Below are 18458 nucleotides of genomic sequence, written 5' to 3' on the forward strand. Positions count from 1 at the left end.
TGGATTTAGTTGTTTAAACACTTAGATTATAATTTAGAATGATGGATGAATTATACTTGAATATGCATGATTTGATATTCTAGAAAAAAAGAAAAAAAAAAAAAAAGGGATTTGATTTGAGTAAGTTTTAATAGATTTAGGCTTTAGTTGATGTTTAAGAAAAAAATATATGAATTGGGCCTGTTTTAATAGCTCATTTTTAAGGGAAAAAAAATTATTTGGGCCAAAGCCCAAAACCCAATAAAGAGCCATAACCGAATCGAACTCAATTGGGTCGGCCCAACTTTGGTTTTAAACTTTGACCCGATCCGACTCGAGAATCACTAGTTTGATCTGTTTAGCCCACGGGTCAGCCAAAATCTAACCCGACCCAAATCGTGCCCAGGCCTATCATAATTTAACTCTTCTCTTAGCAATTTGATTCTAATTTTTGACATTTTATGTTCATCAGGCATAGGAAGATAATGATCTTTTAAATAGCTAGATGATGCATTAAAAAGTTGTTCTAATTCAAACAAAAGTGAATTTTTTAATTCAAATTCTGACAAAATCATATTTGGCATTAGAAAAGCTTTCTGTAGTTTGTACAAAATGTCATCACACATATTTTGCCAATGAGTATCAAAAAGCAATTGGGGATTTCCTATATCACAAAACAAAATGATTATAACAAACAATTGTCTTAATTGAGAACATGAGGCTGTGTCCACAGCATTTGCTAAGGCCTTAATCCATTCTTTATCATCTCCTAACAAACCTAGGCATTTACATGCAGCATGATATGACGGTTGTGTGATACTATCAATAGTTTTAATGTGATCAAAATCCAAGGCACCTTTTTGCAAATTCAAAAGCATTCTCAAGTAATACAATTCACCAGATGCAGGATGCACATAGGCTATTCTACCTATTGCTCTCCTTTATTTCCTAGGTTTCCAAATTTTGTTGCGATAATCCCACACAAATTTTGTAGGGAATTCTGCATAAGTCAATATTCGTGCTTCAGGAAACATTTGGTTTGCTTTAAACCAACTTGTTAGCATTGTATCTTCAATACCCTTTTGGTTAACAATTGATTCAAGTGATTGATCACCATTGAAAACAACATTTTGTTCTAAAGGCAAATGTATTGATAATCGTTCAACAGCAGGCTCTCTAGAATGAATAGGGTATTGAAACAATCTCCAAACGGCTTCATATAGGGATATGTATCTACAATTCAAATAAGCTAATATTTCATCCTTTGGCTTCTCTTCAAAAACTGCTCTAGCCATATCTGAACCTTTGTTTATAGATTTAAAAAGATATTTTATAAGCATTGATTGGCAACATGATTCAACATTTAAGTGTGCGTTGTATCTCAATAATAATTCTGAATTGTAAGGCACCACAAAGCTGTTGTCAACCTTTATTCCATTTTTTAACACAAATTTTGTTGGATCTTCACGGCGCTTGTATGTAGGAAAACCATTTTTTTCAAAAACTGATTGGCTCTTATATTGTTTGGGAAAAGACTTAGAACATACACCTCCTCGCATGTAGGGAAAATTACAGTTCATTTCTCCGCAAGGAGCGTGGATCATAAATTGGCTCACAATATCATAAAGCATAGGATCCACATCCTTCTTTGGTAATTCTGCAGAAACGATGGAATCTATATTTGCTGCTGAGAAGCATTTATAACCTTGTTTCAACCAGACCAACATATGACAATGAGGCAATCCTCTTTTTTGGAATTCGATCGTACAAATGTCTGTTTGTGATCAAGGCAACAAATACCAAAAAAAAAAAAACCTAATAAGTTTTATTATCATTAAAAAATATAAGAAATTGAGGATAGCTGAAATTATGAGTTTGTAAAATTCACCTGCCTCAACTTCTCCAAAAACTTTTCCTGATTTAATATAACTGATCATATCATTGAGCTTCATTTTAAACACTCTAGAAATTAGATCTGGTCTATCCTCTCCCTTATATCTAGGCTTGTTATCAAGTTCTCTAGCAATTTCAGGCCATTTGACATTGCATGTAAAAGTAATAAATAAATCAGGATTACCATAATGCCAACAAATTGCCATAGCATCTTGATAGTTATTAAGCATGTATCTAATACTTCCAGTATATGAGCTAGGCAATATCACTTTTTGTCCAACATTATTAGCATCACTATCACCCTTTAAAATTGCATCATAAATACCTTTATAGACCTCACTTCTCAAATTCTTTTGATTTTGCTAATGTAATCCAATCGATCTTCTTCAAGTGTTGCATAAGAATCTACTAAAAACTATTGGAACAATCTTCCACCTTTTAACAATGTATCCAATAAAGGGCCCTCTTTCCTGAATCTGATAAGCTAAGAAAGCTCTCATAGGCACCCTTCCTCTTTTGGGTGCATGACCTTTGTAATCATTGCTCCATTTTAAATCAGGCCTATAACCATCTTCACCATAAGGGAAAAGAATAGGATATTGCAAAGACATGAACTTTGGATTTAATTTTGTGATGCGTTTCAACTCTCCAGCTTTCAACTCTATAACAATATCTCTATTTGAATCAAAAAGGCCTATATCTCCCACAACCAAACCACCAATTTCATCACATGTTGGTTGTTCATATTGTTTACTATCATTTGCTTGCCGACCCAACAATCTCAGTTTTAAAGGAGTAAGAGAACCCCCTTCAAATTTATCCCTGACTGTTCGAAAAAGTTTTACCAATTCATTTGATTCGTCAAACATCGTAATTAGACCTTGAACAATGTCTTCATCAAGCTTTTCATTCTTTTGTTTACAATTAACGGCATTAAGGCGATTCATTGTTTCATTATGAGTATCATATATGTATAGCTGAGCAAATTTTGGACATTCACCTTCAAGGGGTAACAAAGAACCAATTAAATGATGAACTTGACAACTAATTTTAAAAATATAAGGACTTGGTATATTGTCAATTGAGTGATCAACTTTGGCTCCCATTGAAGTAAATGCAAACATAGAATTATAGGCCCTGATATTCTCTCTAAACAGCAAACTTTTTGGGCCTCTATCCGGATCAAGTAAATTTTTTTTAAAAAGAGGTGTTGGCTTTGAAATCGGAAGTTTGATCTTTCCTTGTTGGCAACAAAGAGTAAAAAGAGGCTCATTAGTTGCATTTTTTTTTAATAGATTCTTTGAACCAAAAAAGTGCACCGCAATAAATGCACTTACAATTTTTATCTCCCAAATCCACATATTCTTCAATCATTCCTACAAAGAAACACAACGTAGAACAGGGCAAAAAGAGAGAAAAATAAGACAAATGTACGCCCCGAGTAATATAAAGATAGGGTTGAAAATAAATAGTTAACAGAGGAAAAAACCGTACTGTGCCTCTTCCTCTGATAAAATGCTTGACCCCTATTCATCTGATCAGAAGTGTCTGAAATCTCTTCTCTGGTTGTTTGACTTGTGTTTATGTGACGATAGCATATATTCTCAACACATTTTCGTTTCTTGTTCAAAGTTTGAAAGGTTTTTTTATGGCTTGTTTTGGAATTTTTTGTGTCTAGATGCTTATTTTCGTTGTGAGGATGACAAACATTTTCGCTAGAATATTCTATACCAACTGAACTACCAGAATCACAGGCTTGTGACACTATGAAAGCTCTATTGGAAACTCTAGCTTTTTTTTGACAGCATATGAGTTTGGCAATTGTTTTTATGACTGGTTTCATAATTTTTTTTGGCTTGATGCTTATACTCGGTATTAGTGCAATAAACATTTTCATGACAGATTTGTGTACCACTTGAAGTGGCATAAATATGGGTTTCCTGTGTCCTCAGGCTTTTTCTGGTTTTTGTAATCCTTTTATACATGATATTCAAAAATTACAAATTTCAACGAACAGATCGATATCTGGAAAGAAATAAAAACAATATGCATGAGTTAAATTATAATATTTTTATTACATCTATAGCCTAATAAAGCAAAATGGACGCACACCAACAATACTGCGGCTATAGAATTAAGAATTGTCAAACAATATAGCACCTGAAAACGAATTAAATACAATTTCTATAGCCTAACCAAGCAAACCAAATATAAGCAATAACATCACAACCACAGAAATAACTATTTTCAAATGACACAATATCCAAACACTAATTTGCCACGGTTGATATGCATGACCTCTTTAAAAGATGAAAAGAAAATTGACTCGTTGCCTAGCAACAATGAGAAGAGCTATCAAGCAGTCCAAAAAGCAATTACACATCACCTATAGAAAAACGCAAAAAGCGAAAAATGAAATAAAGCAACAATCAAAAGAGTGAAAAATAAAAACACAGATTCTGTTTGTGATAATGGTCTAAAAGCACATGATTTACGACAAATAAAAATTTTCGAAAGGAAATTAAGAAAAAAAGGAGCTACTAATATACATAAATCAAATAATTGTCTATAAGTACATGACTTCAATATAACGCCTTTATGCATGCACCAAGATGAGTAAACAGATAGGTTATCACATGATGAGAAGACTAAAAAGATAACAAAATTTCCATTACTATATGAAATCTTGCTCATATTTTTAACACCAACATAAATTTAGTTTTGTGTAAACAACTTCACAATTACAAATATCTATTATTCTATCAAGGAATTAACTGGATTCCATAACAATAAAATAGTATGCATATACTAATGTCAAGCCTAGTTAAACCGATATGCACAGTTAGCACATTCGACTCAAAACTCATAATCAATCAAGCCTACCAAGTCAAGAAATCAAGTGAAATGTTTGTTGGAAAAATGGCTCACATTTAGTATGCAAGTGAAGGAGTGAGCGACCGGTCGCAAGGTTTGGGCGACTGGTCGTTTTTACACAGATTCGAAGTCTGGAGGAGAAGCTGGAAATCGTGACCAGCGACCGGTCGCAAGGTGCAAGCGACCGGTCGCTTTCAGACAGATTGCAATGCGACCGGTCGCCAGGAATGTGCGACCGGTCGCCAGACATGCTGTGTCGTTTTTCCATGCGTTTTTCAAGGTGCATTTCACATGTATTGGTTCCCTACCTAATCCCTCGGGCCTCTAAGGTGTGTTATGGGTTCTAGGAGGTCTAGCAAGGTGCTGGAAAAACTGGAGCACCATTAAATGAGGATTGTTCACTTGTTTCAAAGAGTATCTACCTTATAGCTCTAGATAGGGTGGCTGAAGTTGCAGCTATCAATGCCTAGCCTTTGGTCTGCCCAAGTTGTGGTCCATGTTAGGTAACCAAGGGCAGAACGTGGGAGGAAAGAAGGAGTCTCTTCTGAAGTCCAAAGGCTTGTGTATTAAAGGGAAGAGGAAGCAAGACAGCAAAAGTGTGGTTAATCTCAAAGTTGTCAAGTAGCTGGGAGCTATTGTGTTCAAAGGAAGGTTATCTCACCAAGGGAGGAAGAGAGAGAAGGCAATCAGTTCAAGAGAGAGCTGAGTTGAGTCTTGAGTAGTCTAGACACCAAAGAAGGGAAACACCAAGTGTGAGAGAGTATTCACAAGTGCATCAAAGTGTTGAGCAAGGGGTGAGAGAGAAAAGAGAGCTTGGGAGAGAATAGAGTTCTAAGGGGGTTTCTTTGTAAACCAAAGTTGTAACTTATTCTTTCATTAGTGAATTTCTCAAGGGGATCACCAAGAGGATGTAGGCAATTGCTGAACCTCTATAAATTCTTGTGTCACTTTGTGCTTGGTTGATTTCTAAAGTGTGTGAGTGTGTGATTCATCCATTATTGTGTTTGTCACAAAGTCCATCAACAACAAGATCATTAGGGGAGTGAGTGAAAGTGTTTGTCCATTTTCACAACAATGTTTATTGAGAACCTCAGAGAAAAAACATTCAAAAGGAAAAAAAATCATCATTGAAGGATATTCTACTTCTATTCTTTGGGGCACTAAATATTGGTTAAGTAAGATAACTAATAATTTTAAATTTGATTAAAATTGGTTGAGTAAGATAACTAATAATCTTAAATTTGATGAGTGAGTTATTGGAGGGGTACTCATACCTCTAAAGTTCATGAAAGTGTCTCTCCTCTTGCTTTTTGGTGTAGCCAAGCTGTGAAATAAAGAAAGGGTCAAATTATATCCGAATATCAATTTGCAAGAGTGAAAGGAGCAGCAATAACAACAGCAACACATTTACAAACCAATATTCTGAAGTACAATAAAGAGAAATAATGCAAAGCAAACAAATGATTGAATTCTGACATATTGGGACATATACTAAGTTCGTCAATTCAATGAAAAATCAATCACACCACATATCTAAATCATAATTTCAATGAAAAAAACCTTTATACAAATACTATTCTCCTATGTTTTTCTCTCTCTTGCAGTCATCAATGTCCTCAGGTTGGTCTCTCTTTCTCTCTATCTGACACATCTTCATATATTGGTAGCAAACCACATCAAATAGCTATTGAGACAATTTTTAACATCTCTAACATGAAATCACCAAATGAATATACACTACACAAAATTAATATCAAAACATATGAACATAAAAACAGAAAATAATAAATAAATAAACTAATATTAACAACAATAGATCATTACACAATTTAGAGCAACCGATCAATAGCTGATGAATTGATTGTTTTTGTTGGGGATGAAAGCAAGTGTTTCTAAAACAGAGAATAAAAACATAAAAGCTTTTGAATCTTAGATTCCCTTTATTACTTTTTGTTCCTTTTCGTCTGTTTTCCCACAAAGCACATGAATATTATTGGGTATCCATTCCCATCATTTATCATAGACTACAACTAAACAATGGCTTTGAAACGCCGGCAAAAAAATTAGATATAAAAGAAAACATAAGCCAAAGATACAAAAAATTTCACACATTCAATCACAGAAAAAGCGTAAAATATGTAGCACCAATAAACACTATGACTCAAAAGAATCAAACTTCAGATAAAAATAAAAATGTGCAAGAGCTATAGAGAATTTCACCAAATCCAACACGTTAATAATTTCTTTTCCTTAAACACAAAAATAGAGAAAAGGGGGAAAAAAACAGTTCCACCTTTCCTTACATTTCCTATGCTAACCATTTTCAGTTTTGAAAAAAGTTGGGAATCCCATTGCTTTGTGGGTGGTTCAAAATAAGCAAATTAAAGAAAACAGAGGAAAAGATTGAATGTCAAGATGAAGAGTGTGTTTAAAAGGAGAAAACAAATAAAAAGTCTCAAGACTCTTAGGTATTGCATTTGGAATTTCCTGTTTCCACCACCAAATGTTGATTTGTGTGTTGGCTCTCTATGAGGTTGACAATTCTGTCATTCAAGTTTTGTCTTCTTAGTAATTAGGAGATAAAGTAATTCTTCACTTCTAAGTATTATTATTCCTCCACTGATCAGAAAAGCTTTTTCAAGTTTTTCTTCTTCTTGAGAGAGAGAGTATTGAATAAAAAATTCCACGAAAACAAAAGAAACAAACAAATTAAAAAACCAAAAAACACTAGAAAATCAGAGTCAGAACCACTTTGTTTATTTAGTTAACGTAGTATATGTTAATCACAACAGTTTCTAGTTAATACAAGTCTTTATTCCTTCAATTAGGGACGTGGATAATTATCTATACGGCGGTTCCTTTATGAATATTGACATTTAATACTCTTTAAACGTCTGTTCTTTTGTGTTTGCGTCGTCTTTAGTTAGTTACACGTCGGTTTTTTTATTTATTCAACGTAGTATAAGTTAACCACGACGGTTTCTAAGTATTTCTTTAATTAGGGACGTGAATAATTATCTCTACGTCCATGCCTATGTGATTATTGACATGTAATCTGCTTTAAAAGTCCGCTCTATTGTTTATGCGTCGTGTTTTATAAGTTAGACGGCGGTTTGTTTATTTATTTAACGTAGTATACATTAACCACGACGGTTTCTATGTTATACAAGTTGTATTCCTTTATTTAGGGACGTGGATAATTAGGTTTACGTCGGTTTTTGTTTTGTTCTTGACATATAACACTCTTTAGACGTTTAAGTTCTAATAAAACCGTCGTCTAATATTGTACAAGGTTTCATTTTACAATATAAATATAATAATTAGACATCGGTTTGTTATCTTTTTTGACGTTGAATGTCTTAACGACGTCGGTTACTATCCGTAGTTGTTTTATATATTAAAAAATGGCGGTCGATTTCACGACGGTTTGAAAATCTTCTAGATGACGGTGGATTCCCGTCATCTATTTCAATTTTTGTAGTAGTGAATGAAAAGGATACATAGGTACCCAGAGTCTAAGGACAGAGAAGGAGGAAGCTGGGCAAGAAGATCGCATGAATTTGTTCTTGAGTGCTGCATGGAAGGACTAGATAAACTGGAAAATAAGTTCATTTCCTCCATTAGTCTGAGTGTTCTCATCAACCCCAGAAAAACAACAATCCATCAACTCAATAAACCTTTAAAAAAAAAAAAAAAAAAAAAAACCAATCTAAAAATTAGTCACAAAGAGAAACATGAATTAGTAACTGTTAATTAAAAAGTTCCTCTAACCCTTTGTTCTTCACTCAATTTCCAAATAACACAATAATCCTAGCCTTTCAAACCCACAAGGGGCCTAAGCCTCTCAGTCAGATTTTGCATAATGATGGCATATCTACAGAGAATTTATTCAATAATGGATATTTCTTTAAAGAACAATTTATCGAATCTCATAATATGCAGAGATAATAATCTTCCAAAAGCCACAATAGACCTCAATTTCTGAAATTCTTGTTTGAATAATTCCTCAAAAGCTCCTTCACCCAGCTAGTCATGGCCAAAAGCTCCTCAATAGGCAGGCATGGCCAAAACCAAAAGTTCCAGCCATCTGCATAAACAGAAACCGAAAGGCATAAAAGTAAGACAATTTGTAACCGATATAAGTGAAAACAATAACCAATTACAGCTAGCCAACATGCTCATCTAATGATTCTATAGTAAAAAGTAGAATCCAACCACTTTACCCACATGCAAAATAAGAAGAAAAACATATTCGGATCAAACACTTTCCTCAAATTACACCAACCAGTAGTGACACAAAACAAACAACGAATTATAATGCAACTGCAAGCCCATTCCCAGATCTTTAATATTGACTGATATGAAATCCACAGTAACTGAGTCAAAATGGTACTCCTGAATGATATGGCATGAAAATTAGAAAATACTATCAAGTAAATGAGCCAAGTTTCGATCCCGCATTCATAACATTGTAGCAAATTCACAATCAGACCATTCAAACCAACAGGAAGAGAAACTAAAAAGAAAATCATTCTAATTATGGTAGCAAAACTCACAAGATAGAAAATAATCCCCAACTTACTGCTTCTGCTTTCCATTTCGTAACAAAAATAAAAATAACCAAATCAACTTAAATGTCTAAGCATCACCCAACAGAAGAATTCAGCAATCAATGCCCGAATGCACCACAAACATGTATAACACAATTATTGGATTAGTATAAGGTGATTTTAGCAAAACTACAACGACCCACATAAATTAGGCAAAAAGATTAGAGCTTTTCTCGTTTTTTTCACTTTCCAGAAAATTTTCTCAATAACTAAACAACGGAACTAGATGAAAAACAAAAAAGACAGATGCCAAAGGTTGAGTGGTTCGCACTGGAGAGGGGTCCATGGGACGTTGATGATCATGGATTTGACTAGCCATAGGGCGCAAAAGCCCAGGTCAAGATCAATCCAACAACTCAAATCCAAACATAGCAAGTGAAAGGCTAGGGGGCGAGAGGGCGAGAAAGAGAGAGGAAGAGGAGAAAGAGATCTGTTAACCTGAAACGAGTAGGTCAGAGAGAGCGACCCAAAGATAGAGAGAGAGAGAGTGAGGAGAGAGCTAAGAGAGAAGAAAAAGTGAGAAAAAAAATGTTAAAGTGGCCAATAAGTATGTATTTATAGGTTATATTTGCAAATGTGTGGGTAAATTTGGATTGCAGTGGCATTCAATGTTATTTCCCTTTTAATTTTATATAGACTTAACAGTGTTAACTTAGCCGTTAAATTGGAGTTTGATTTGTCATACCTTAAGTTGTTAGATTATTGGAACGATTGATATGTAATGAAATGCGGGTAAATGCACGGTCATTAAATGCAGAGGCTCGAGATCTGGGGGAGGGGGCAAACTCACACACACGGGAATCATGGGGGCTTAAATCCAGGACCACTTAGTAGCACAACAATGGGCTACACCAATCCAACTAACACCCCATTAGTAAATAGAATTTCTTATTTACATGTGCGTAAGTGACCCTTGCATCCGAACAATTACACATATAATAGTCACATAGATTAATTACTTGAAAGTCATTAGAAATCTAATACTTCCCTTATTATACTTAAGACGCAGAGTACAATAATTTTTTTATTTTAAACAATACATAAATATAGAGAACTTTGCTTTTATAGATGTGTCCTTTGCATACCAGAACAAGAAAACAGTACCAATAGTTAATGCATTTTATCATACAGATGTTGATAGGACCCGTCCCAAATTTCTCGGAATCCGCGACGAATCCTATAGTATTTTCGACATCAAAGTGATGCTGGGCCCACTTACTAATGTTAAAGCCTCTTTTACAAATCTAGGAAAAGAGGGACAAGACTTTCTACCAAAATTTCGGCAGAGTCTTCCTTAAAAAAGGGACTTTTCCAAAATTGTTAAACCTGTCAAATCACAATAATATAATCCCAACGGCAGCATGCACAATACAATAGCACACAATTACATAGTAGGCCTCCAGCCTTACATTCAACCTTAGCATGGGCGATAACAGAGCGATTGTACAGAATTTCAACGGAAATAAAAACAATTAAACGTGGCCCTATAGAAGTTCGGGGCTCGGTAATGCAAGTCTCGGCTTGGCCGCTCGGTTCAAGTCTAGCTACTGCCTGGGGGGGGGGGGGGAAACAGAAAACGTGTGAGTGGACAAAAACAAAGTTTGGTTATATTTGAAAAACAACATACTAACCCCACCGTTTGGAAAACTATACTAAAAACATGCAATTGAAACTATTCATATGTAATCAATGTGAAATCGAAGTACTCTCACATTCCCGATATAATATAATAGTATACAAGTCAAATCTTTTGACTTCAGCCCAACACATTCCCGCATAGGCTTATAAAACGGAATATGTAAGAATGGCTTTAAAATAGTCAACGTATATATATAGTTATATGCATATAGACCACAATATCTCATACTATGTAAATATATACCCCAAATTCCATAAGTATACAATAATATATATATATATATATATATATATATATATATATATATATATATATATATATATATATATATATATATATATATAACACGGGGATTGTTTGACTAGCCCACAGGGTTTCAACTTTCTACCCTGCGTTTAGGGATGAGCTGTCCAACCAGGGAACTACCACTTTACAGCACACACGTCAGAAAATCCAATGCCACGTGTGACCAAGCTCAACTAACTAAGTCCTACGTGCGCAGACTACCTTATCACACGCCGGATAATCCAACGCCACATGTGATAAAGTACTAACATAACCAAATGTACCCACATGTCGGATAATCCAACGCCACTTGTGGGTACAATAACCAGGGGAGGGTACTTAGCATGGTGCAATCATATATTCGCATAATAATCCACAAAGTACCCCAACTCATATCAATCCCTTACCCAGTTATTTAAATCATAGAGTGATGGACAATTTCTCAACAAATATAATCCATATTCAAATAAATCATAAACCTCAAATATCGAAATAGCCAAAATTTCCAAAATTAAAATATATATAATCACTCCATAGTCAGAACAATCCATTTTAAATGCATAGTAATTTAATCGTTAAAAATAATGCTATTTCAAAACAAAGTCCACTCATAAAAAATCCGACGCTGCGTGACCCTGATAGGGTCCTGCTTGCTGAGTGCGCTGACTCGGAGTACCTATTGAAGGATACGAGAACTAGATTAATTAAAATACTTCGAACAAGAACTTTAAAACAAACTCCTAGTTTTTCCGAGATTCAAGTGTGTGTGTGTGTACGACGAAGGAGAAGTTCCTAAGGTCCAACTACGTATTTCGAAAGGTGACATAACCTCGAAAGACGCTCGGTCAACCGAGTGGTCAAACATCCCAAACTTGGTAAACCGAGCCTGCAGGGCCTACGTCCTCCGATTTCTAATATGAAAGTTCCTATGGGTTCAACATAGTTTACTAAGTACGTCCTGCAAGTTTGGTCCAGATCGAGCAGTCGGATTGCTCGTGATGGCACGATCAGACGATCATCATTTTACGCAAACTTTGAGTCATTGAATCAGAGCATCCGGGACTCCAACTCTTAATCCGCGAATTCCTACACGATCCTAGAGGTACCTAGATCAACATATTTGGAAATGGAATTGATCCAATGGTTCGAACATATAGAACCCGGATAACGCCTAATATGCGTAAATCCGATCGACTACTAAATGATAACCAAATTCAAATCCGAGCATACCGTCATGCTTGGGACAACATGGAGAATATTTTAGAACCAAATGGGCCACCCAACCATGGCCCATGCACCTCCACACGCACCAGCAGCGGGTGGGTAGCTTGAGAAAATTCCGGCGACAAGAAAATTCTCAAAACACCCATCAATACCTATACCTATGTGATCATGTCAACTATTGGAACAACTTTTGTTCTTGGGCAACGGTCAAAAAGTAGCCGGAACTTGCCGGACACTCGAGTCGAAAACAGGCCAAAACTTAGGTTGTAAATCGAGTTTCAAAACTTCAAAATCGATCCTAACCAACCCAACCATCAGCTAGATCACGTTGAAAAAATGAGAAAGCATACTTGGATTGACAAAAATGGTGGCCAGAATCGTCGAAAACGATGGTGGAAAGTTTGAGTGAAATCCAACGGTTTTTTGAGCTTTTTCGACGGCTGGGGTGATGGGCTACGGTGGGGATGGGGCAGGACGGAGAGAGGGTGATGGGCTAGTTGTTTTGGTACCGACCCCGTCGCTTGGGGTGGCAGAGGAAGAAACTGCCATCCAAAATGTGGCTGGCTGGGGGGGTTTGTCGCGAGGAGAGAGAGGTGAGGTCTGGGAGAGAGAGAGAGAAAGGAATCTGAGGTTTTTAAAAATACAACTTCGAAATAATTACGGTGTGCCACTGCAATTCTGTTGATCGTAACTTCTTCGTTGCAACTCTGATTCAAGCCCACTACGTGACTATGAACTCGTATCGACGCGCTCTATGCAATGGTGCCATTCAATTCCCCAAAATCCTACCGGATTAGGAAGTGACCAAAATAACCCTATCCCAAGGGCAGAATTGTAATTTCATAATTAAATAAATTAAATAAATTAAATGGATAATTAAAATTGGGTTGGGGTGTCACATCCTACCCCCTTCTAAAAATTTCGTCCTCGAAATTTTCGTACCTGTCATTCGAAGAGGTGAGGGTATTTGGCTCGCATCTTCGAGTGTATGTTGTACTAAATTTGACAAATGTTGAATGGAGTTTTGAGGTGGCTCACCTATTTTAGCATTTCAAAATTGTTGAAGCTATTGAAAATGCTCATAGTATTTCCTAAAAAGAAACAGAGTATAATAGTTATTTAATTATACAAAAAAAAAGAAGTAATTTTTGTTAACATGTTGTTAATGACCCTTGCATGCCATTACAAGAAAATAATATAAACAATGGCACATACATTGAATTATAAGATATATACTACTAGCAAGTAGCAAACAAGGTCTAAAATATTGACGGTATCGAAAATATCGGTAGTCCAAAAACACAGAAATTTCGATGGAAATATCGAGATATTATCGATATCGATAAAAATTGAATAAAAATCACAATAATTGTAAGAAAAACTTGGAAATTTTTATTGAAACTTTGGAGGATGTTTATTTAGTCAATTATCTATTAGTTTATCACAAAAAATTGGAAGGAAATGCATTGCATGATGGGTTTACTACAATATTTTACACTTTGTACATTGCATGGTAAGATACATGAGTGACTTAGTACCACATTAAGTTCCTATGAGGTTTCAAATTTTTCACTATCTTCATCATCTATATGTGTAGAGTAAGTGTATTGTGAAGAGTAGTCATCAAATGATAAATCCCCAAAATAGTTTTGCATGTAATTGTTAACATGCCACCCATATGGATCCGAGTTGGTTGACGTTGTCCATAAGCAAAATCATTTGAAGATTGGGTCTTGGATTCTTTCCATGAGCCGTTCGATTCCATCCCAAAGGGAATGGGATATGAAGGGGTTCGAATCCACTTTGCGTGTGTGCTTTGCTTTTTTTCTTCCTTTTTTCCATTACATCGATATTTTTTATATTTTTGATATTATAGCGATATTATAGCGATATTTTGACAAAATATTTCTGAAGTGTGAGCGAAATTATTGACATCGATATTTTCCGATATTATCGTCGATATTCTCGATATTTATATGATATGTGTATGGCTACGTTCCGAAATATCTGTGACCTGAAAAAAAGATAATGTCCTCGATATTTTGTCGATATTATCGATATTTTAGACTATGGTAGCAAACAATTAGCAAAAAGGGCTACTTAACTTCGCTATTGTACATATAATATCTTATTTTTTATTAATCTCTTTTTTTTTCATCTTACTAGTTTGATTCAACGAAAAGAAACATCACCAATGGGGTATTAGTTGGATTGGCCTGACATTTGGTGTGCTTCGAAGTGGTCCTGGGATCAAGCATTCATGATACATGTGTAAGTTTTCCCCATCTCCCTTCCTAACTTTGAAAAAAAAAAAAAAACAATAGGAAACTTTTTGCCCCTAATTACATATTCCAAATTGGGAATTAAAGCATTGCCTAGTAGTTTTTAGGCATATTTACCAATTAATTTCGGGTTAGAATCACAATCGTATGCTATCTTGTAGTATTCTTATTGTGGGAACATATATTTCACTAATCAATAAGAACACGAAACGTGGAAAAGGAATATTCCTTAGGTTAAATTAATTACCCTAATTAATTTCTATTTAATTAGGAAAATTATCTTTGATTTAAGATAGGAATATCTCCCTAAATCAAGGAACCAATCTCAACCAAATCTTTTGGAGTAATTCCTATCATCTTTTTGGGGAAGAATAATCCTAACCAAATAAGGATTATTCTCCCAAAACCCTAGCACATAAGGAGCCTACAAACCAATTTGAGGTAACGCTTTCTAACCCGAGAAAACCCTCTTTCTCTCTCCCTGCCGTTGCCACTCTCTCTCCCCTCTCTCTCACATGGGTAAGCACCACCACACACGGCTTTGGCCAATTGACTCTCCCCATGAGAGAAAACTCCATCCATTTTAGCTATTGCCGCATCTTTTCTCAAAGATCCAATTGAACTAACTTAGGGATTAGAGAGCCTTTGGCCAACACCCCCGGGGTGTGGCCTATTTACTCATATTTATTTCGCAGGGATCGAGGAAGAGGGAGAAGGAAGATCGAAGGTCGAGGAATCAACCCACGAATACTCAACGTGTGCTCTTGAATCAAAGAAACTTGTTTCCTCCTTTTCATCACTCAATCGAATCCTTCCAATCAACCATGGTTGCAAGCAAGCCCATGAGGAGCAAGACCGCCGTGACAACTCAATCTGCAACGGATCCTAGCCTCTACGATGCCACGGGATCTCGACAGCCGCCACTTTCCTCCCTCTCGGCCCTGCGGCTGAGATTGCAGCTCCACCAACCATGCCACATCGCGGCCTTGTAGCCGGCTCTAGCAGCCATTTCCCTCACGACCAAGTGGTCAGATCCACCTCGCATCTACTGCACGCCATCATGGCTAGGTCCACCTCGCAACCGCACGACCCTGTAGTCGGGACAACCTTGTTGCCGTAAGCCTTTATTGCCGTATTCGGTGATGTCCACCACGGTGCCACTATCTACGGTGGTCCAACCGTTCACGGCGATCCCATTGTCGCCACGTGCCATGGCCCGATTTTGGAACAACATCATTCATTCCTCCCTTTGTCACCATGCTCGACATACACTCCTGTGTACACCTCCAACGAAACCTTAGCCCATGTGCAATTGGGCTCCACACAATTTTCTCATCCCGATCCACAAAGTCAAGCAGACCTCAGTCTTAGAGTTGACTAGCTAACTTAAAGAGTGGACGACCAAAACAACTTGGTTGGACAACTCCTAAACCAGATTGACTTGGTCCGAGACCTTGGCCTTGGACCACAAGGGGAAGGGAAAGGGATGGACGAACGCACTTGCAGGCAGTTTGGGTCCCATGCAGGTCAAGTAGGAGCAAGCAAATAAGGAGAAGGATAAGAGCGTGCTCAACACATTGGCATGTCGCAAGCATCCGCGAGCCAGGCTCAAAGCAGATCAAGTCTCCGATCGTGATTAAGTCCAAAGATCAATGTGCACGAGAGGCTGGGCCTACAATCCGATGTTCACACCCACTTAGGCCCTTAGAGAAGCGTTCACGAGAGACTAGGCCCCTAGAAGATCAGCCTCACGGTCATTCCCATGAAGTGCGAGAAGAAAGATGCTTACCTGCTCGGTTTGGAGGAGCCAACTCATGACAACAAGTTGCTGAGGGTCCCTCGCAAGCTAAGTCCACCAATACGCTGAGTAGGCAGGGCAGTCGAGGAGATCTGCTCCATAGAGACAACGAGGAGGTAAACCAACGACGCCCACATCATGGGGGACATCGACGTGAACCGCAGGCCATGAGGGTATAAGAGGTCATGGCTTAAAGATTGGAGGAGATTTTGAAGATGCTCTACGCAAGTAGGTGGACCAAGTGAACTCCTCACCATTCACTGCCGAGATCGACCATGCGGCTCCACAAAAGCAATTCTCAACACCTTCTTTCATACACTTCAAAGGGGATTTCCATCCTGAGAGCCATCTAAAGCACTTCAAAAGTGTTATGATTCTTTACAAAGCCGAAGATGCGCTGATGTGCAAGGTATTTGCCGTGACCTTACGAGGAGCAGCCCAGGATTGGTTCCATACCTTGCCATCCAGATCGATGAGTAGCTTAAAGGAGTTAGCTTTCGTCTTTACTAAGGAGTACACTCCCTCCAAGACTACATCTAGAGATTCAAGGCAGAAAAGGCAAACATCGTAGATTGCAATGGTCGAATCATATCCACTGCCTTCAAGAAGGGCTTGCCAATCGACTACTTGGCAAATGGAAATCTCCCAAAGGATAAGTTCAAAGCTAGGAAGGTCCAATAGAAAGCCACGAGATACTACATCCACTGCCTCATCTCACATGCATAAGGTACCCTCAAACACTTGAGGTACTCTGCAAAATTCACGACGACGAGTGCGACAACCATTTTGGGGGCATATCACTCATTCAAAAGGCTATAAGCATTGGCTATTGCGGCCTACCATGCCCTATGACCCCCATAAAAATGTCCTAAGGGAGACACATGACATCTTGAAGCGTCTTAAGGGAGACGCAGGACAACCAAGCCATCGTCCATAAGAAGCATCCGAAGGGAGACGTAGAGAGATTGCCTTGAAGCATCCTAAGGGAGAATCAGAAGAGCATCCTTGAAGCAAGCGGTGGGTAAACATTCAAGCATCCCAAGGGAAATGCGGAACCAAGGCTCCAATCGGCTACTCAAGAGATTAATAAGACACAATGCGAATTGAAGTTAAAGAAATAACTGAAGTTTTCATAGTAAAGTCACCAACCGGCCAAGTTCAAAAGAAAGAAGATGGTCAAATAAGACAAATTATTGCAAACAGAAAAGCAAATTACAAAGCTTGAAAAGATAAAAGAGCCTCCATCTACTGGTTGGCAACCTCCTCAACTTCCGCTTGATCAACTACACCCTCTGTGGCTCCACCTAGCTCAGCTATATGCTCATCAGATGCAACCATCTGCTCAGCAGCTCCAGTTACCTGCTTCGCCAAGTCTGCTGCCACCTCGTTAGCTGTGCCCTCCTTGGCATCATCCTCCACGGTTGCAATCTCGTCAGCCACCTGCTCTTCGGCTGTCTCCATATCCACATCATTGATCTGCACACCTTGAGCATGAGGCATGTTAGGTTAGAACATCTTAATATCTTCATCTTCAATGAGATGACAAGGAGTGGCCCTACTCTTGCAGTCTAAGTAGTCCAACTTGTATGCGTCGATGACAGCTTTAGACTTGGATTTGTTCAGCAGCCTTGTGGTAGGCGTCAAACTTGGCCAGAAGTTTGTCATAACACTGGGATATATCAGCATTCTAGCTCTCAAGATGAAATTAGGCCTCTTTGCGACCATGCAGGGCAGCAGCAGAAGAGTTGAGTTCACTATCTTTTTGAGTTAGGGAACTCTTTAGCACAGACATGCTGTCACGCCCCGATGGCCCAGTCAAGTGGCAGCAACACGTACCTCGAGAATCCCAAGAATACAACACTCACCTGCCCGAG

The 18458-nt window shown here is 37.6% G+C and overlaps 2 pseudogenes; both read right to left on the bottom strand.

The window, feature by feature from the left end:
• Window positions 1–236: 236 nt before the first annotated feature.
• LOC148292955 (uncharacterized) lies at window positions 237–1274 on the bottom strand (annotated as a pseudogene).
• Window positions 1275–1360: 86 nt separating this feature from the next.
• Window positions 1361–15999, bottom strand: LOC148292956 (uncharacterized; annotated as a pseudogene).
• Between the last annotated feature and the right edge of the window lie 2459 nt (window positions 16000–18458).

This window comes from Prunus avium, chromosome 7 (genome assembly GCF_965620075.1).
Source record: "Prunus avium chromosome 7, drPruAviu1.hap1.1, whole genome shotgun sequence".
Classification (NCBI taxonomy): Eukaryota; Viridiplantae; Streptophyta; class Magnoliopsida; order Rosales; family Rosaceae; genus Prunus; species Prunus avium.